Source organism: Amblyomma maculatum, chromosome 11, assembly GCF_055883805.1.
Source record: "Amblyomma maculatum isolate TAMU_Amacu chromosome 11, ASM5588380v1, whole genome shotgun sequence".
Lineage (NCBI taxonomy): Eukaryota > Metazoa > Arthropoda > Arachnida > Ixodida > Ixodidae > Amblyomma > Amblyomma maculatum.
Genome location: NC_139354.1, coordinates 38,937,740 through 38,956,735, shown reverse-complemented (window position 1 = coordinate 38,956,735; position 18,996 = coordinate 38,937,740). Strand labels below are relative to the sequence as shown.

General features: G+C 43.2%; 1 protein-coding gene across 2 annotated transcripts in view; it reads right to left on the bottom strand.

The window, feature by feature from the left end:
* LOC146173565 (synaptotagmin-1-like) overlaps positions 1-18,692 on the bottom strand; it is a 200,367-nt gene extending 181,675 nt beyond the window's left edge. Inside the window, exon 1 of one of the 2 annotated variants that reach the window (XM_084583421.1) lies at positions 18,130-18,692. The gene's annotated coding sequence lies outside the window, so the exon portion shown is untranslated. The remainder of the gene's footprint in view (positions 1-18,129) is intronic. The other variant, XM_084583418.1, reaches the window with a different exon arrangement.
* Between the last annotated feature and the right edge of the window lie 304 nt (positions 18,693-18,996).

The window sequence follows — 18,996 nt, the reverse complement described above, 5'->3', positions numbered from 1 at the left end:
AAATCGAATAGCTTTTCTCGTTATCCATGAACCGAAGGACACTGAGCTATCTTATATTTATTCTGTAGCGGAAGCAACTAAAGGTAACTGTTTTTATGCTGCTGTTCTTTTTTATTTTGTCCCTTACTCTGCCCTATATTATACTCCTCGGATTAGGGGAAAAAATGTGCTCTACAGCGTTTTTGTTGTCTGTATTGTGCACATCCATCTTATGTTCGCTTTTTTTTTTTTTTTGTTTTTTGTTTTTTTACGCGTACACCACTGTTATCCCAGCTCCTCATAACATTATAGCCATCGAGGCGCGTGAGTACTGAAAATAACAACTAACACCAGACCGTTAGCCTAGGGCTCCCAGGAGTGCTGGGGAATGTTTTTTTTTACGAGCGCAACTGGGCAGCCAGCTTATCTTTACAAGGGCTCTCAGACGCTAAACGTGCTTTCGCCGCGGTGTATAGTTAACCACGCCGAAACTAAAGGTTTCCATATCCCCTTTGTCTCCACCCCGTCCGGTCCCGGCTTCCTTTTATGACCTCGTAACCCAGAAAGTAGCACAAAGAGTGACCGCACAGGGCCTAGGCCGCTGAGGCAAGGAAAGGAAGGAAAGAAGGGAATGGCGCGCGGCACGCATAGAGTTAGAGCGCCTAACTCCCACGCACAGCATTTATAACTGCAGCAGTAGCCGCTAAGGTGACGCCTTTTTATAGCCTACCGCTCTTACAGGAACCTAATTCATAAAGCCTGGCAGGACCAATGTTTTTGCATACGGTATTTCAAACGGTACCAAGTTGGCTGATATTACAATATCGACCGGTTCTATGATGCAATAACCTCATGCAAAGGTTTATCATATAGTGTCATACGAATATCGCGCAAATTTCATGCATGTCACAAAATATCTTAATACCTTATGAGCAAGCAGGGAATTGTGTGGAATTTGCATGATATTTGTATGACACCGGGATAATTGTGGAGAAATATGGGAGAGGCCTTCGCCCTGCAGTGGAGTCAGGCTGATGATGATGATGATGATGATGATGATGATGATGATGATGATGATGATGATGATGATGATGATGATGATGATGATGGTGGTGGTGGTGGTGGTGGTGGTGGTGGTGGTGGTGGTGGTGGTGATGTTGATGATGATGATGATGATGTATGACACCGCATAACAAACCCTATATGAATTTATTGCATATCAGAAGTTTTTCGGCAAGGATGAAATATTTTTGAAGGCAGCTTTCATGGTAATATTTTCATTCTATACTTTAAGGTCAGGGTGCCTTAAGGCACCCTGACCTTAAATAAATAAATGTTCATTTTCAGAAAATCTGGATATTAGCTGTAACCGTGAAGGATTAATTTGATTTTTTTTTTCTAGCCAATGATCTATGGCGACGATAAATAACTTTTAATATCACCAGAGCAACATTGAAGAACAGCGTCACGAATATCGTGTTGACGCTCCGCCCAAAGCGATTTGCGGCATTCATCTTCCCAGTGTCTCAACGTTAAAGAAGACCGGCAGAAAGCTGATAATCACTGGACGGGTAATCCATCCCCTAATCCCCGGCGTACGAAGCGATTTTTCGCACTCGTGTAGACCACCGCTAAGCTGAAGCAAATAATCTTGGTCCTGCACCAGGATGAAGCTGTACACGTTTAGCACAGCTACCTGAGCGCGATTAACTCCTCTCGATAGAATACAGTGCATCGGTAAAACACAGATGGATCGCGACGGCCCGTAAGTTACTCATTCTAGCGGGCACAGCGTCTGCCCTGCCAAACGGTCGGAGTTTCGTAGGAGAAACGATGCTCCGCGCAATCCCCGCCAGGGCCACGCTTAGTGTGCACGCGCTAATCCAATCGGCTTCGCCCACGCGACGGTATCCGGAGGTGAGCCCATTAGGCGCGTGGTCTGAGCATTAGGGCGAATGTATTAAGCCGACGTTCTAGCCGGATTCATTAGCCAGCCGGGTAGGATCTATGGTGAGCGCGTGTATACCAATGGAGGGCGCGTGTATACCATTTTCGCGAGTGTATATAACGAGATCCATTCTTCTTTCACGTTTGAGCACCGCATTCTGGAGGAGAGAGAAAGATAAAGATTTACTGCGAAGCAGAAATATGCGACCAGGGCCCGACTTTTGAGTTTGAGTCGTTTTCAGGATGCCGTTATCTCCCAGTCGAAAAAAACTACAGAACCATGTCAAAAATACGACAGAATATTCTGTAGTTCTATCGTAAACGTCAGATTTTTCAGTAGTTCTGTAGTACTTTTCTGTAGTTCTGTAGTGTTTCTGTAGTATATTTCTGTTGTCTGTAGTTCTGTAGCAGTTTTCTGTTGTAACTACAGAAAGCTCTGATGTTATTACAGAAAGTTCTGTTGTCACAACAAGTTCTCTGTCAAAAACCGCACAGAAATTTTGTCGTAACAACATTGATCTTTCTGTAGCTTCTTTTTTACTGGGCTCCCTGGCCTCGAGTCATCTGATTGCTGAAAACTCCGGAACCGGAAGTGGGAGATCCTGGATGCCGTGCGCGAGGTTGACAGCCAACTAAAGTTGTCAGCTGGTCAGAGTTTAGGTATAGGTCTACCGCAGAAGGGCTCAAACGTGCATGAATGGGCGTGTCTCAGCTGAGAACGTTCTTTTGCTTCAGAAATAAATGGAAAAAAATGCCGCTTCGGATCAGGTTATAGTTGCACAGAAGCCCGCATGGTCCTTAAGCCAAACGCACTCTCCTCCTTCAGCTTTCGAATGCGTTCTAAAGACATCAAGCCGTATTTATCATCCAATTTAGTTTCAGCCTACTACAGGTGTCCCCAGATTGTCTGTTGAAGCACCCTACGCTGTAGCACAAACTATAGTAGGCCCAGACGGGGAAAAAATACGCGAAAGTTTCTGTTGCCATGACAAAACTTCTGTGCGATTTTTTATTTTAACTTGATGTGAAAACAGAAATTTATGTAGTATGATCAGAATCTTTTTGTGGCTACTACAGAAATGTACTACTTGATGTGAAAACAGAAATTTATGTAGTATGATCAGAACGTTTTTGTTGCTACTACAGAAATGTACTACAGAACTACAGACTACAGAAAAGTATTCCAAGAAGAACGGTAAAGCACTGCTATCAACTACTACAGAAGCACAGAAAATTTTGACGTTTACGACCGAACTAAAGAATATTTTGTCGTAGTTTTTACGCAGATGAGTGTACAAATAACACACTAGCTTGTAAACTCTGCTGAAGCATCCTACGATGTAGCCTAGACGGAAAAAAAAAACTGAAGAAAAAATTTTTGTTGTCACGAGAAAACTTCTGCGCAGTTTTTGACTTGTGAAAAAAAGAAATTTATGCAATATGGTCAGAATTTATGATCAGTAGTCTGTAGTTCTGTAGTACATTTCTGTTACAACAGAAATGTACTATAGAACTACAGACTACAAAAAAGTATTCCAAGAACAAAGCTAAAACAGTGCTGTCAACTACTAAAAAGTACAAAAAGTTCTGATGTTTACGACAGAACTATAGAATATTTTGTCGTAGTTTTCACACGGTCCTACAGTTGTTATTTTTGTTTTTTTGACGGGGGTGCAGTTATGAAAAGGGTGAATCCTTTTTTTCTTTAAGTATCCTAACCTTTCGCACCACGTGTTCCTTTTGCTGCCTGTGTGCCTTTTCATTCTTTACAGCGAGAAAGAAACACTCTTTCCCAGAGCGCTCCGCTGAGCCAATGAAACTGCGTCGAGTGGATGAAACTTTTCATCGCAGCGAATCGTTCGGCGAAAGTTGTTTGCTGATCTGCCACTCAGCTCGGCCGCTGCAGATGGCCAACTCGCCCAGAAAATAAAAAAACAAGCAATGCAGGAAATATTCCATTTCATTCGTTTTATCGTCTATTTCTCTCTTTCCTTTTGCTTCTGCTCACCTTGCGTGTGCGTGCGCTTGTCTATGTATGTGTGCTTGTGTTCGCTGTGTGTTTTAAATCATTCCACGTGATTGATGTGATTTAAGCCTTTGTAGCTAGGAACTTCTATAATGAAGCAGTATGCAAGTGTGAACAAATTTTATTCGCCTATAGTGTTCCAATCTCTCTTTCGTTATCAGCTCTGGAATTCCGTTTCGTGAATATGATTAAAACGAGGAGCTGCTCTTATAACGTACACGATGATAGCGCTAATTCGGCCCGAATGTTTTCCTCACCTTGACGGCCTCGTTATATCAAAGATGAGAAGAAGTGTATTCGAAATTGCGCAGTGCTTCGCTTCCCTTCAGAATGAAATTCTTTTACGTAACTGCGTTGCGAGGCTTTGAAGCTGGAATTGAGCCCGTTTGTACGACGCGAAGTTGAGTGGAAACAAGTTGGTTATGCGAACGCTTCCATCGCTAAAGCCTTTATCTGACTCAATATACCAGATGTTTGCTGTAAGAGCGTTCGCTTGACTTACGTAACAGCAGAAGTTCGAACTGTGGGCGTTTCTCGTGAAGTTACGCAATCAGTCAGCTTAAACACAACTATAGAGTTTAAGTTCACGCTAAAAGTTGAAAAATGTGTGAACAGAAAGGATGTCGCTTCTGCATTTCTACGTACACAGCCTTTTGAAGCGGGTGTTTCACTACGGCAACCAACTCGCGCCTTCAGCGTCAGTGTGAGTGGTTGCCTGAAAGAGCGTAAACTCGGGCTTCCCCTTTCATGTGGGAGGGTGACATTAGAATCAGCCTGCGTGATATTTCAATTCACGTTACCCTTATGCCGCGGGCAGGAGCTTTCAAGTCGGGTCGTTCCTTTCATGTAGGAGGGTGATATCAGAATGAGCCTGCCATAACCGTTGGCATTCTCGTTACCCCTAGGACACGCAGGCCCGTCCATGCGGCTTGGTTAAAGCGGGACATATATTTGGGTTGGTAGCTTACGCTCTCACGTCATAGCCTTAAAGGCTGAGCTTAAGTGTCCACAATAATACATAACGCCCTACACTGATAGGGCATGATAGAGGAACAATTTAGTAGGCAAAAGAAGCTCCCGTTTTCATCCAGGTTTAACCAGAGCTTAACCAGAGCTAAACCACAGCTAATTTTTAACCGAACAAATGACTATAACAAGGCCTCTCATTTTAACTCAATTGCGTTCTTGCGCACAGGGGTACACGAAGTAGACACCCAAAGCTTACAGAAAGCCGACTTTTCAATGTTCCAGCTTCTTTTGCGAGGCGCTTCCTCGCACCGGCATATCACATGCCGGTGCGTGTGATGCTTTGTTGTGAAACCATGATGCAAAACTTGTTAATTTAATTGTTCACATTGAAAATATAGCATTGTGTAAGGAAAATTTTCCTAAGGACTGTTTGCCTACTTTCATTCATGCAACTGCCTACGCTGTTAAAGTGTATGCTGTAGAAGTGGCTGAAGCCTCTTCAAGCTGCAAAGCAGCTTTTTCTCCCACCACCTTTCTTGGTCATGCAAAATAAAGTGATTGATTGATTGATTGATTGATTGATTGATTGATTGATTGATTGATTGATTGATTGATTGATTGATTGATTGATTGATTGATTGATTGACATTCGAAAGTTTGAAACAAAGGCGCCGCGAACTCATTTCTAATAGTGGGTAATGGGTCTTTACAAAAACCGAACTAATGCCATGAAACAATTGGTACAAAGAAAGCAAGACATCGCATAGAAAAAGAAAATGGTAACGCAACCTCAGCGTTCTTTGAGGCAATTGACGCACTCTCAGTCATGTACAGTGCACAAATGGCGTATGGCGGATGACTCGTATCGAACTTTTCTTCGTTAAACTTTATCTGACCTTCGCTCATTTTGTCTGTCTTTAGACGAAACAAAATCTACACATCCGTCACTAATGACCTCCTTAAACAAACTAAACATGGCGGAAGAAATGGGTGACAAGGCGCGAGAAATAATAAAACTGCTGGGTTAGCCATACTCTGAAGAAAGTGGCATCGTACCCTTTAGTGTACGATTAAGGGGTACAAAAGCAGCCTGTCGTACTTTCTAGCAAGCGATTCTTGACTTACACCATACCCGCGGCGTAGCGTAGGTAGTGCTTCATGCAAATATAAAATGGGAGACTATGCAGGGTACATGAGCTACCCCTCATTGACGGCCATGTGTGTTCCGCGTAAAATGTGCCGTTCGCGCCCTCTATACAAATGCTCCGAGCCGCGATTACCCAACCGCATCAACGCTTGTGTAATCGACTCCCGCAAGAGAGTCGCATCACCGAAGTACCACTTCAGGGCCTCTCAGGTTGCCAGGATTGTCTAAAGCGGCAGAGCCAGAAGTGGTGAAATATAAATGTGGGCGGGCGCTGTGCTTGTCAACGTCAGTCCGATGTCGCCGAGCTGTCACTGCCGGCTGACGAAAACCGAAGAAGCGATAGTGTTTATCCGTCCGTCTCGTAGCGAAGCGTGTGTCTATCCGTCCCGATTCTATATAAAACGTCGTGAACGCGCGCCCGATCCTACTGCGTTGACGCGTTCGCCTCGGCAATATTTCTTCGAAAAGATTCCAGAAGATTTACTGGGAAGACAGCTTTAGATGCCGAAGTTGAGGATGTAGGGGATGCGGGCATGATTTCAACGTGCCGTCGAATGGAGCAGCGTTGAGTTCAGAATAAACTGGAGACACGCGATAAGGACCGAGAAAAGAACCGCCACCACGGAAAGTATGGCGCACGCTGAAGGAGGAGACGAGCAAGAAAAAAACACTTTCTTGAAAGGTAATACATACCAAAGCCTCGTCGAAGAGACGGCCTGTTCCGTTGAATACCACTGGTGATCCGTCCAGTGCGAATAAAACCAAGCACTCCGGAAAGAAGAGGGAGATTTTTGAAAAGAGTTTCACGTGACGTCAGGAAAGCATGGCTGAGGCTTAATCTTGCTAAACCTAGTAAGGTGAAGCGAAACTGTCCTTTAGTTCGGTTTTGCTTTGGTTATGCTTCGGTTTAGACATGGCCAGACATGGTTTTGTAGTGGTTAAATTGCCTAGATTATGGAGTCGAGGAAGCCGCTAACTATACAAGAGGGAACACGCGATGCTGTATCTGCCATCAGTGGTCAAGAGGTGGTACACCATAAGTCGTACCATGGCTAATCTGTATAGCCATACTGTGACCTCTGATTCTTTGAGGTCAAGAGGCCTGCCAAGGTGACCTTGGCTGATACATGACGTAGTAAGCTTTCGCTTCTTTAAGTCCGAGATTTCAGATAAAGGCTAATGAATCTAAGGGAGACTAGTTATGCTATACCTGTCGCAATCTCTTTTGGAAGCGAGGCCGCATGTCATTGTCTTTCGCTGTACAGGTAGGTAAAGAACGCCGATATGCGCGGTGTCTGGCCCATTTTGCTACAGTCCTCAAACGGGATGCGCAGGTATTCGCTGCTCGGGCCTTTTCTGGTACCCTGATTTCCTTTATCGACCTTCGCAGGGCTGTTTAAGCAGGAACTGCCCTTTCAAGTGTACCCGTAGCAGTTTCTTTGCTGCCTTTATTGTTACGTCGCAGCATAGACGGCCGAAGGACTCAACCGATTGTTTCATCTTTCCGGCCTGGCAAAAGATGATTTTTCTTTCTCGAATGAGCCGTATATAGCCGGTTAGTCGCGATGCACAAATGATACAGTACGGACAGGTTCACGGCCTTTTTACGATGCATCCTTTTTTGCTATGCGTTTGTAGTAAAGCAGTCCTCTGCGAAGAAAAAAACAATTGTCATCTTCCGTTGTTCCAGCGTTTTTCTGTGCTTTTATGTGCCCTGTTTCCCGTGCACTTCAATATACTCAGCTGTGAACGAGCGCTTTCAGATGCAAAAATCATTCGCACCTGGTGGGCCTCCCTGGGACACTGTTCTATTTATTTAACCTCTAACACTATCGATTTTGCTCCGATGTTTACATATACTCCGCTTGTTTATCTTACGTATGCTGTCTATAGGTGTAGGTGACATCTCTCGCGTTGCAGTGCGTTTGACCATCATATTTTTAAGTGATTCACTTCGCGTGTTTGCCTGCCTTCGGCCCTCTGCGGGCCTAGTACATTTATTTCGTATTTCTTTATATATAACGCCGTTATGTGACCTTCCTCGGATTATATATATATATATATATATATATATATATATATATATATTAACTATCTTTCCCCTAAACAGATTACACTACTAATTTCTGTGATTATCCAAGTAAACATTAAAAAAAAAGACAAAGTACCATCCCCAACGCTTTCTTTGGCCTCGCCGACTGTTGGCTTCTTTCCTTCATATATATATATATATATATATATATATATATATATATATATATATATATATATATATAGAAGCCAACAGTCGGCGAGGCCAAGGAACGCATTGGGGATTCCACGTCCACCGCTATAGTTGAAGGTGGCGCTGGTGAACACTCTCAAGGTTCGTATACAGACGACATTAATACCCAAGAAAGTAGCAGGGGGGACAGCGGCCGATGTAGCTCAGTTGGAAGAGCACCGGACGCGATATTCGGAGGTCGTGGGTTCGGTTCCCACCATCCGCACGCTGTTTTTCCCTCTACTTTGTGTTTATTTATCTCCCCTGAACACATTACATTACTAATTTCTGTGATTATCAAGTAAAAATTAAAAAAAGAGAACAAAGTACAATCCCCAATGCGTTACTTGGCCTCGCCGACTGTTGGCTTCTTTCCTTCATGTATTATAACGAGCACCCTCATTTCCCCTTTATATATATATATATATATATATATATATATATATATATATATATATATATATATATATATATATATATTCTTCTGGCTTCCTTTTTCTTGTCCATCAATACACCACGGAATAATGTCGCCGAAGACGAAAACGGTAGTTTTCTAAGGCGACATTTTTAAATAAAATTTTCTTCAATAATTTGCAAGCTCAATGATGCGGATACTCTGGTGCATTTTCTATCAATCTTCTCAAAACAGTGAAATAAAATACAATTTTTCATTTAAAAATGGTTTTGTTTTGTTTTCTACGGTACAAAAAACCTTAAGGGGCTATAAAATACATTTCAGTAGAAAACACAGAGTTGTATTCGCATAACAGATGACTACCAGAGCGAAAGCTCTCTCTCTCTCTCTGTATATATATATATATATATATATATATATATATATATATATATATATATATATATATATATATATATATATATATATATATATATATATATATATATATATATATGTTTCTTTTTTCATATGGATCACAAGCTGCGTCTATCTTATTTTTGCAGCCTTCAATTACCATTTTGACATTGCACACACTAAAGCGATATTTATACGGACCTTTTTAATTCCTAGCCGAATAAAAGTTTTCTTTTTCATCCTCTTGGTTTTTGCCCCTCAAAGAAAAAAAATGAGACGGAAAAGCACGTTATGTTCGAAAGAAAACAAAAAGATTGTACCCAATGGGAAAATGGTGACTTGGAACAATAAAACAACGTTCGCTACATTGTGCATACACGTGGTTCTATCTCATCTCTTCTCGCTCCAGTTCAGATGCGGGGCCCGGTGACCTGACCCGACCCGACGCTCCATCGATCGGCGCGCGATCCAAAGCGTTCACCCCAGAAGCGGCCTCAAGCAAAGCCGCTGCCTCCGCACTACGACCTGTGGATCGGGTTCGCGCCCCAACAGGTAGGCGCGGCAGAGAAAAACAGCGCGCGAAAAAAAAATTAAAAAAAAAGCGTGCGAAAGGAAAGACCATACGGCATCGCGGTTCCAAACGAACTGCTCAATATAGGATCATTTTGGTTTTGGGCAGTTGGTATGACATTGTTGTGAGGAAAAGGAATCGCCACTTCAGATTACACAAAGGACAAGAAGTGGGCGTGCTGCTTTTTTGCTCGGTCTTGTGTTGGCCACGCTGCCGTCTGTGTTCATTTCCATAAGAACCAGCGGTAACTAGCAACTCTTAGAAAGCTCTTAGCAGCAAAAGGGGCATCTGCGCATTACGATGAAAATATCGGACCATAACGTTATCACTCGTCGAAAGTAAGCGAGATAGCCGTGGAACACTACAGAAAGACACGAAAAAATTACGAGGGACTTAGCGACTAAAGTAGTGAAAGGCGAAAGCCTGAGTGCCGCATTCCGCTACGCAACTGGCACTAATTAGTATTTATCTGATTATTTAGTCATTAGTGAATTAGGAGTTTATTAATTGGTCAATTATTGAATACCTAATTAGTCATTAATTAGTGATTAATTATTACTTGTTAATCGGTCATATGACCATATAAAACACCCAATCGTGCATACTGTGGTGGTGCTCTGTGATTGGTCGAGACCTCTATGACGTCATCCCGCCTCGGCCAATCAGAGCCGCCACAAAAGCGGGACACATTTTGTCCAAGACAGCATGAGCCATTAAAGGCTTTCGCCTTAAAACATGTTCGTTACTGGTTGATCAAAAACCGAGTCTCTTCATCTAGAAGAGCCGCAGTTGGCTCACTTATACACTTGTCGGATCCAAGCTTGCGTATATATGCCGTTTCCAGATTCCTCTTTCGAGCCTACTGATGCTCACTGTTGTGGGAGCTGGTTCGAAGTCTCCATACCAATAGGTAGCATGTAAATGGTGCGTCGTTTCACTTTGTCCGGCTTATATTTTGGCGCCCTTTTTCGGAGAAACCGAAACGAATGAACAAACAATCACAAAGGAAGGTCGAATACTCAGCTACGCAACTGGCCCTAATTAGTATTTAATTATATAGGCATTAGTGAATTAATTAGGTGCTAAGTAGGTATAATTGATTATTTATTGAATACCTAATTAGTAATTAATCGGTGATTAATTAATAACTTATTAATCGGTAATTTATCATTGATTGGCATATGGCATATAAAGCACGCAATCGCACATACTGTGGTGGTGCTCTGTGATTGGTCGAGACCTCTATGACGTCATCCCGCCTCGGCCAATCAGAGCCGCCAGCTGATTGACAGGTGCTTTCTGCGGTCGAGAAGCGTCAAGTAGGAAGCCGTGTCCTCTTACGATCACTCATAGCGGGACAGAATGGAAATATGTGGTTTGAAATACAGTCTGCGCAGTTCTTCCATGCGAGCGCACACATACATCACCGCAGTCATTTTGTCCTTGTTTAAAATGCGGCTCTAACATCTGGACGTGTATATATGCCGTCGCAGCGACTGTCGTTTGAGGGCCAAGGACTCACGACGCTGTGACAGAACGGTCCTATCTTTGTATTCCTTTAGAGTTTCCGGGAAAGGAATAACACAGGACTGAAATGAATGAATTAAGGTAAGAAAAAAATCTGCGGTGGAGCCTCTAACCCGGGGCTTCGCTTCATGACTCCTGACGCTTTTGAGATGTTTTCAATGTTACCATGTGTCAACATTGCTCCCATCAAATTTGAAGGAACCGTGTGGTTACATTTATGAATAAGGAAAAACTCTGGGCTACTTAGTACTAGTTCATATTAACGCAGGGAGGAAAAAAAAGACAAAAGAATAAGAGGCTTTTGCACGACACGAGCACCAACTTTTGGTTTGATTGCTACGACAGCTTCCGCAATATTAAGAACAAGAACTATTGAGTTTATTCATGTTTTCTTCTTAGGAAGTCCAGCAAGGCATAAAAAAGGTATCGTCGTTACGCGAACATCAATCCGGTTCTCCAAAAGCAGATCGCATACTGATATATGCGTGGCATCAGCTCATATAAAGAAAGTTAGGCGCTAGGTAGCGCTGGCAACTCTCCCAACTCTGGATTCTTTTAAATATTCATTGGAGGCACTTAGACCTCTCTCAAGTGCTGTACGGCGAAAGCCTTTTCCTGCGACACTTTGCACTCGTTCACCGCTTTTTCACACATTTAGTTCTTTTTTTCGGTTTTGTTTCTTTTATTCTAGGCTGATTGTTATCAAAGTTTTAATGTAATGACGAGGTCTTACATTAAAGTTTCCCAACGCCTTTGCACGTTTTCTTTTTTGCACAATTTCGACGTCTGCGGCTGTTTTGACGTCTGCGCACTATATTCACGTCCTTAGCTATTTCGACGTCAAATTGACTTTTTTTGGCTTTAATTAATTAACTGATTACCCCATATCAGCACAATTTTCTACACAGACACTTTTTGTTTTCACCATCAACCAACCATACATCAAACAACCATTATTTTACTCATCAATCAATTAATTTCTCGACAATGATGATGTGACTCCCTCCGCTGACGCACAAATTCTGTCCACCCTCATGAACCTATAAAAGCCTTAATAGAGGCTTTTACCATAGATTAGACGTAGAAGCGTAGACGAATGCCGGGTCACCGGGCGACTCCGACGCATGCGCAGTGGCGACACCTTGGCTCGCTCTTTCAACTGCGCGCACGCAGCAGGCGTCCTGTACAAGTCTAAGCTATTACGTCACAGCCACGCTAATCGTCTCTATTACCGGAGACGGCTACGCATCTTCTCAAAAGGTCGCACACCACGTGCAGTATTTATAAAAAACCGCATCCGATCCTACACCCCTAGTGACGCACTGACGCTCCCTGTTCTACCTCAATGATAGGAGCGCCTGTATGCCATCAAGGTCATGTGCCATGACGAGCGCATTCAACGCAGAATGCAGAGAGCGGCGAGCCAAGAATAGGCGAGTGATCTGCGCTCTGCTCCCAGACACGCACATTTCGAATGGAAACCTGCGTGTTGCGGACAGTAGTTTAGCCCCATTCAGTTCATCCTTTCACTTCAGGCTGAACGAAGATTTCAAGAAAGAAGATCGCTTCCTGTTTAGAGGAATGGCTAAACGAGACTGTTTTACCCCTATTGCCTCAAAGTCAAGATTACCGCTTAAACGTGTGACAAATATTGCGACTTTCCTTTCCCGTGAACCAACTTAACAGTTTTTATTTTAGCCCCGCTGCGATGACGCAGTGGCTACTGTGCCAGAGTACCCAGGTTCCAAACCAACTGCCGCCGACTGCATTTCAATAAAGGCGAAACGGAGAGGCATCCTTATGCTGAGCGAAGTCAATAAACGTTAAAGATCTCCAGGTGGTCGAAATTACTCCATAGTTCTCCACTACGGCTCCTCTTTCTCTCTTTCCACTTTAACTCCCACCTTCCTCCCTTCCCTTACAGCGTGGTTTAGGTGTCCATAGAAAAGTATGTGACAGATACTGCACCCTTCCTTTCCTGCCCTACTGAAAAACATTTGTGAGACAATAACCTCACATTTTCTCACATACTCTCATACAATTCACATAAGAAATCACGTACAGGTCGCATATAATTGCATAGGATCTCATAGCTTCTTGCATATTATCATAAATAATGGGATATATTTTATGATAATGATGTGCACCGTATGAGAGTCTATGCGATTTGATGAGATTGTGTGAGGTTATTGCCCCGTAGAACTTTTGCTTTTTCAGTAGGGTGTGAACCAATTATTATTGTTTGTTTATTTATTTTTTTTTTTTTTCAGCGTTTAATCGGGTAGCGCGGTGTGTTCTCGTGCTAACAGGCATCACTCTAGGCAGTAGCCAGAGAAGCGATCTGCACCTTGACGACAGCGCGCGAAACGATGAATAGGAAGCCCAAGCATGGAAGACTGCGGGAGTACAATAATCCAGAACTCAGAGTTGGAAGAGACTGGATAGACAACTGACAACCAAAAAAAAAAAAAAAAAGAAACAGCCATGGCGCCACGGATAAGCTCACGTAGCAAGAAGAAGCACCACCAAAATCTATTTTTCTGGGAAATAGATGAATGCGCACTGGGATCTGTGCTTCGTGACGAAGCGCCGCACGAATTCGATCAGCCTCTTGAGAAGAAAACACCTCGACGCCGTGGACCGTGGAGGCACAAAACTGAATATCGTTTCGAAATGGAGAATTCGCCGAAAGCTGACGTCATGCACGCTTTGACAAAGCAGAAGGACGCGTTTCTGTGAATTCTGGTGCGGACAAAGCAGTCGATACGTGGCTGCCACAGTTGCTAGCCTTGCCAACGCTCTTCCACAAGGAAGCCTATAACAAATGAGAATTGTAGTAGCAATAATGAGTTATAATGATGTTTAGCCTGTTTGTTCAGCGGGAGATGAGGGAATAACGAAGTTAAGTGACGGCTGCAGCGAAAAAGAAGGCATTTCGAGCACCCATTGTTGATTGAAGCTTATTGTTGATTAACGCAGGGTACAAAAATTTGATGATAAATTGATTGATTCCTATGAACACAATTCCGAATTTCGCTGTTGTTTTCAGTCCCCCATGAGACGCTGAACGATAACCAGTGCACTGAAAACAGGAATAGAAGTATAAAAAAATAAAAACGTAAAGTAAGACCTCACCTACGGTTTTGCATGGTCATGATCGAAAAGTGTAATACATTGATCCACCAAGGGACCAAAAATGTAGCAGGGGGCGGCAGAAAGTTAGGTGGGCGGATGAGGTGAAGTAGTTCGCAGGGGTAAGTGGATGCAGTTAGCACAGGGCCAGATTAATTGGAGGAATATATAGTAGAAGCCTTCGCATGCAGTAGGTATAGTCTGGCTGATGATGATGATTGCATGAAGCCATTCCACTTACCAAGCCTTTGCTAAAAATGAAATATACTCTTGAATGCCGCATATAACTCCACCCCTTTCTGATGGAATATTTTAATGTACGCATTGAAACTGTGTAAATAGTACGATTGATTGGTTGATTGATCGATTGATTGAGTGATTGATTGACATGACTAAGAGACCGCATGGCAATACAAATATAGCGAACTTGACACTACATGATCTATTTGGAGCTTATCCGCAGGCGTTCGGGATCCACAACTGTATGCTTCTTCGAGAAGCCATTTCGACCCAATTCGATTCCGCGGCGACCCATGAGATAGGGAGAATTCGTTGTGCAATAATTGTGAACATTGGGTCAACTATGTTTTGACTCATTTTAGCGGTTTCATCGTTGTAACTAATTCACTTCTGTAACAATTCAATACCTTATGGTAATTTGTTATTGTCATCTCTTATTTATATTTTATTACCATTTTGTTTATTTTGTTTTATCAGCAGAGAATCTTCATTATGTTGCATGCCTGGATCAAAGACCAGCGACCGGCTTCTATATTCTATAATTTCTTGTGCACGTTTAGTAAAATCCAGCTAGCCTTTAGTTGTAGACAGTGTGTATTCCTTATATTCTGGCTATTGTTCTTCAAACGTATTGTTTATTTACGTTCCTTAGACTCAGCGACATAAGCGAAAATTAACTTTAGTGGTCGCCAACAGAACGTCGACGCCATTTTGCTAGCTGCCAGATGATGCTATCTCTACATAGCAATGTGCTATGTCAAGCAGTAGCATCGCAGTACGCAATGCATTGCAGTCTCGGAAGGCGCCCCTTACAAAAACAGTATTCAATTTTTGATATAGATATGTGACAATCACGATGAGTCATCTGAAATCACTCACAAAAGTAGCGCCTATTCTGTTCTTGCATCAGAACTGACGCCGTAAATTTTGCGTTTTCGCATTCGCTTGATCACATTGCACTGACCTTATTATTTCTTTCATTCACTTTCTTCGTCAAACTGACATCAGGAATTCTTCATGAATTTTGCATTCGATTGACATTGTCATTTGTTTATGAGTTTTTGCGCACACTACTTAGGTTTTCAGTCCAAGTAATTATGCCCAAAAAGACATCAGAGCAGTATTTTCTTCTTGTGCCACCCTTTCCCCTTCCTCAGATATATGTTTTATTTTTTTTTTTCAGTTTGTCCGGCAGTAATTATGCGCATCAATAAAAAGAACTTAGAAGTTAAATCTTTTAAAAATATAAAACGTCTTTTACGTGACACCAGACACTTTATTGAAAAGTGTGTGCTCATTAAGAACTCTCCGTTAATTAAAGTTGGCAAGTCCTTCTCTGGCAGTATATAAGGCTGAGCCCGGAATACAGAGAAGTTGGAATCAAGCGATTGGATAGGTGGTGGATGCATTTCCAGTTCATTGCTGTGCAAGGTTTTTCTTTTTTTTTACCTCACGTCTTTCCCAGGTTTTATAGATATTGTTAGTCTAATAGTTGGCGGGCATAGCCCTTACAAAAATGATCAACAGTCTTTAGAATCTGTATTAACACCTTATTGACTGTATCAATATTATAAGTACTTTTAATCTGTATGGACATGTGTAAATACGAAGTTCATACACGATTCCTTTTGTGTATTTAGATCAGTTCATATAAAGTTAGTACATAGCAAGTTGTTGGGCGAATATACTTCACTGTATATACTCCTGTCAATATACAGCAGGGGCGTAGCCAGGGCTCTGTTTTAAGGTCAGAACACCTTCCGAAAGTTTTTGAACTCCTTCTTTCGGCCTTTTTTGCAATTTTTTCGATCGATGCCGTATAACGCCCTCGAAAATTATGTCTGGTTATACCACTCATACACAGCTATTACAATATATTGAAGCAATTTGGCATGTCAAAAAAATGTTCAGATCGAAAGTATATAGTCCCAATTAACTGAACCATTTCAAGCCCGGGCTTGAAATGATTCAAAATTTACCTTAAATTCCACAGATAATTGATTCGTGGATGCTTAGAGTCGTTTAAGAGCACTACCGCGCGTTTGTGTTCAAAGTTGGAGAGACGTTACAGCATACAGGACATTTCATTACCTTTTTTTCTCGAGAACACTAGTTTGAATGCATCATAAACCATGCGGAAAACTAAGAAGTTAACACATATACACTGATAATTAATTAAAGTGTCAAAAATGAAAACAAGTACCTTCATCACAGACGCGGTGGCCAATATTCAACGGCAATGCGTCAGAAAATAAACTCACAATTCATAAATACTTGGTGACAGTGTTGCCCAAGATCGTTGACTTTAAATCATAAACTAATTACATATTTTTGCAATGGTAAGTACAGTTTTATGCAGTAAAAAAAGCCGATGAACTCAGCCAGTGTAAGCAGAAACTTTTATATGTATATACGCAGTTCCTGACATTGATTTCTTCCCCGTTCAATTCACGTTGACAAGAGGTTCTAATAACAAATGAGAGGAACGGATCCCGAGACAGCTAACGTGACTAAATTTCTTTGCAGCAGTCTCTCAAGCACCGAATGAAAGGAAGAAAAGCTCTGCATAAGCGACTAAAGGAAAACGAAAAGAAATCGCATAAGTAAGTTCAAGTTACCGACAAAATTATATAGTCGGAGCTTTTATAGATGCAGAAAAATCTGTCGTGAATTCCAGTAACAACTCGAAACTCCGTAAGCCTTGCCTTGCAGCTAGAACAACCAAAAGAACAACCTCAAAAGGGATTCAGAGATGCCAGTGCAGATTGCTGAATCCCCTTTGTGGTATCTTTTCCTTGTCCTGTGCTCTGGAGCAAGGCATTGCGAAGCCGTGCTTTGTCGCAGTCGACAGCTGTGCGATGTCAGAGAGCGTCTGTGACAACAGTGTTTTGGTTACTCTACTTATTCGACAACATGGTGAAACACTGTGCATAGAAGCAGGACAAGAAAGCGGTAGAAGACACAGGGACATAAAAGAACCACGCATGCTCGAAACAGAGGTGGAGTCATCCACTTCGACAACATTTTTTATTTCTCTCGTTTGAATTTTGCCTGATCTAAATCGAATGCATATTGAGGAGATCGAGAACAGGCTCTAAAGACAGCGACTGTTTCATTAAACCCTCAACCGAAGCATGAGAGAAGGTATGAAGAAGCGAATGATAGAAGGAAATGAGGCACGGTAATTATGGGTACCGGGTTAATTCATTACTCCTGCAGTTAGTTAATTAGCGTGAACCTACATCGTCCAACACGCTCAAGGCGTTATTCATTCTTCCAGCCAGGATATCACTGTTGCGACACCTCTTCTTTCCATACAAAAAAATGCAGTTCGCTTCAGGAGTCCCGCAAACGAAAAGAGGGTTACTCATCGTGCTTTGCGTAACAAGCCGACGCGGCGTACCTATATGCGAGACCCTTCGTTTATAGAAATGCCTGCACAGCAGCTCACAAACACAAAACCAAGTGAGAGCACGAATGGGAGACGGCCACAGCTGCGCTCGGAGTTCCAGCTCACCTGTTGAACGACGTTCGGGCGCCGCGCTGTTGCGTTGTAATCGTCGCCGCTACTTGAGAGAGAGGGAGACAGCGAGCTCCACGACCGCCGCTGAAGTGTATGCGATTTCCTAGGTTCCACCGACGTCACATTCCGAACGACTTGGGCCAACTTCCTGGCGTTGCGGTTCCTTCTTCGAAGCGGCAGACAGCGAACGTGGCTGGCAACGAGGCATCAAAAACAGTCGGCGAGCAGCGGAAGTAGGGTCGGCCGCTGTGGCTCTGGAGATATCGGCGGCGGTGGTATCCGACAGCGGAGCACGGCAGTCGTGTCCGCAAAGAAGTGACGATGACCTGAACGCACCGCAACCTTGTCGATCGTTCTCTGTCGTCAGAAATGTGACAGCGGAGCAGCGGAAAACACTACGCCGCGCTCGATGTCTGCAGCGCGACCGGAGTTGATGGCGAGATGTTAAGGGCCTCGCAAGAACGATCGTGCGAGCAAGCCGCCGCGCACCGCCAGCCGCTGCAGACCTGCGCGCCGAGACGAGAGCTCGAACTCCGCTAGCAGACGACCGCGGGCGGTCGCAGGCGGTGGAGCGGAGAGAGAAATGACGGGGAGAAGCGGATGTGACGCACATGCACCGACAGTGGCGCCGCTCACACCTGCTAGCGGCACGAGCGGCGGAGGCGAGTGGAAGCAGCTGCGTGACGTATTTCCTTCACCATAGGCGGGAAAAGTGAATCCTCGACAGAAAACGCCTCGGTCCTGGATGCTGACATAACAATGGCGGAAATAAGAGCAGCCCTCATTAAGGTACGTACAACATCCGCCCCAGGAGAGGACGGCATTAACATTAAGACACTCAGAAATCTAGACGACGCTTCT